Source organism: Haemaphysalis longicornis, unplaced genomic scaffold (assembly GCF_048455015.1).
Source record: "Haemaphysalis longicornis isolate Haplotype H1 unplaced genomic scaffold, Haemaphysalis longicornis Haplotype H1 scaffold_1288, whole genome shotgun sequence".
Classification (NCBI taxonomy): domain Eukaryota; kingdom Metazoa; phylum Arthropoda; class Arachnida; order Ixodida; family Ixodidae; genus Haemaphysalis; species Haemaphysalis longicornis.
Window position 1 is genome coordinate 27,285 of NW_027526231.1, and position 2,209 is coordinate 29,493.

Consider the following 2,209-nt stretch of genomic DNA (forward strand, 5'->3'; position numbering starts at 1 on the left):
TAATGAAGGTCCAGTTTCTGCTGGTCCTTAAATCGGTTTGACGTCAGCACCGCATACTATTTCTCTCCCGCTCTCGCTTCCCCGAAAGTTGAGAGGCTCGCTACGGTTTGTTTCATGAGCCACCTTTACAGGTTTGACCTCACCGCCTTCTTCACTGCCAAGTAGCGACTCATCATGGCTGCTTTCACATGTGATGGACAGGTACTTTTTTTGATATGCATACCAACTTTCAACGTTTCAAGAAAAAAATCAATATAGGACCCGCTTGTGACGTACGTCTTGAGTGCCACAAAAATTTGAACTATAGGGAGCATACAATTGATTGATTGATTGATTGATTGTAGGGTTTAACGTGCTGACGCAACGCTGGGCGATGAGGTGCGCCGTAGTGGAGGGCTCCGGATTAAGGGAGCATACAACACTGCACGCGTAGACAGGTGTTCGCAAAGGAGAACAATATAATCCAGTGAGCTGAGATTTGCTGAACTGACAGCTCTATATTTTTATTGCTGCAAATGAGGGAAAGTGCACGAAAATTTTCAAGAGCAAGCATGTTTTCTAGGTATATAAACAATGCGGCAATGCACAAAACTTCACCGTAAAAAAAAAACTGCACCCACCTATCATCTATCCATCTAAGTAACTGCATCCATCTAAGTAAACTCGGCAAACAAGGAGCCTCACACTGTTTCAATTTAGGTTTTTCAACCCTTTAGCTCTGTCTACATGAAGATGCTAGTGCAACTGCTTGAAGCAACAGCCCGCCTGACATTAAAAACTGCAGAAAAAGAAAGCGTTAACGCAAGCTGGTTCGGTCTTGCGCACCCTGCACTCATGAGCCAACACATGCTTACTTCAGAAAAAAAGAAAGAACATGCTTACGTTTCGAGGTAATTTATTAGTAAATTGGCCATTGAGATCAACTAGATTTTCAGCAAGACAGGTATGCGCAGAAAGTAACCTTGAAAGGAGTGAGTTTTTCGAGCTACTGTATCCGCCACACAAACTTTGCACTGAAAATGAAATAAACGCTTCGTTGCCACCGTTTGTGCATTTGTTCAGGTGTGTTCACAAGACCTGTGTTTCCTGTCCTGCTTAGCGCATTGGCCATGGGCAAAACAAAATGCTACACAAAGACACTAAAACAGGTTTACAAGCGCTGCGTTCAAATGCTCTTTTTCTCTTTAACATAAATAACTTTCAGTGGTGACTTCATCGGAGTAAGCTGCAGATATTGCTTAGCAACAAATAGTTGTCATTCTATTAAGTTCGGTAGCCAATGCAAGTAATGAAAAAAAAAAAACAACGCGCCAGGTCAAAAAAATCTCTCCGGTGTTGATCCAGCACAGTTATAGTACAATTATAGAGTATAGTTATAGAGTACAGCACAGTTTATTAGAGTAGAATAAAACAAGAAAACAGGCGCGGTAGAAGTTCACAAACACTCAACAAAATAACAAAGCACACGCAAATAAACACTTAGATGTTGATCATTAAGTCATTAACTGCAGTAAGTGACAGAAAGCCACAATCGTTCAAAAGAAAAAGAAAAAAAGACAGTACACAAGAAAAGACGACGACATTAACGTTTGTAGCCGCCACCAAAATGCTCTCATTTCCCCGGCTTGGAATGGCTAATAAGGTTCTAAGACACAAAGGTGGTTATTTGATAAATAAGAAATACAGCAACATATTTTTCTACGACGTAAAGGTGAAAATATGCCCCCTTCTATCGCTCCTTTCTCTCTCCTTTCAACCAGTCCATCATCCCCTCCTCCTCCTCCTCCTCCTCCTCCTCCTCCTCCTCCTTCCTTCCTTCCTCCCTCCCTCCCTCCCTCCCTCCCTCCCTCCCTCCCTCCCTCCTCTCCTCCCTCCCTCTCCCTCCCTCCCTCCACCAACAGGCATTCTGATGCCCACCCCTAGGTGTGACAAATTTCGCCTCCTGGTGGACTTTCCTTCCAATTCTCCGAGCAACAACTTTATTCATTCATTCGTTATAACAGACTGGAAGTTTATAACCGGAGTCCCTGTCTTCGGCTATGCCAAGCATTTTGCGCTAGGTCACCGGAAATGTTGTATGTGTGTATGACAGAAACCTTGGTTCTGTTCAATGTTTATCACAAATAAAATGGGCACTGCATTATTTTATCCTCTTCGCTGGCTACATTTGAAAAACAATGGTCATCCGTCTTCTGCACACGGACATACA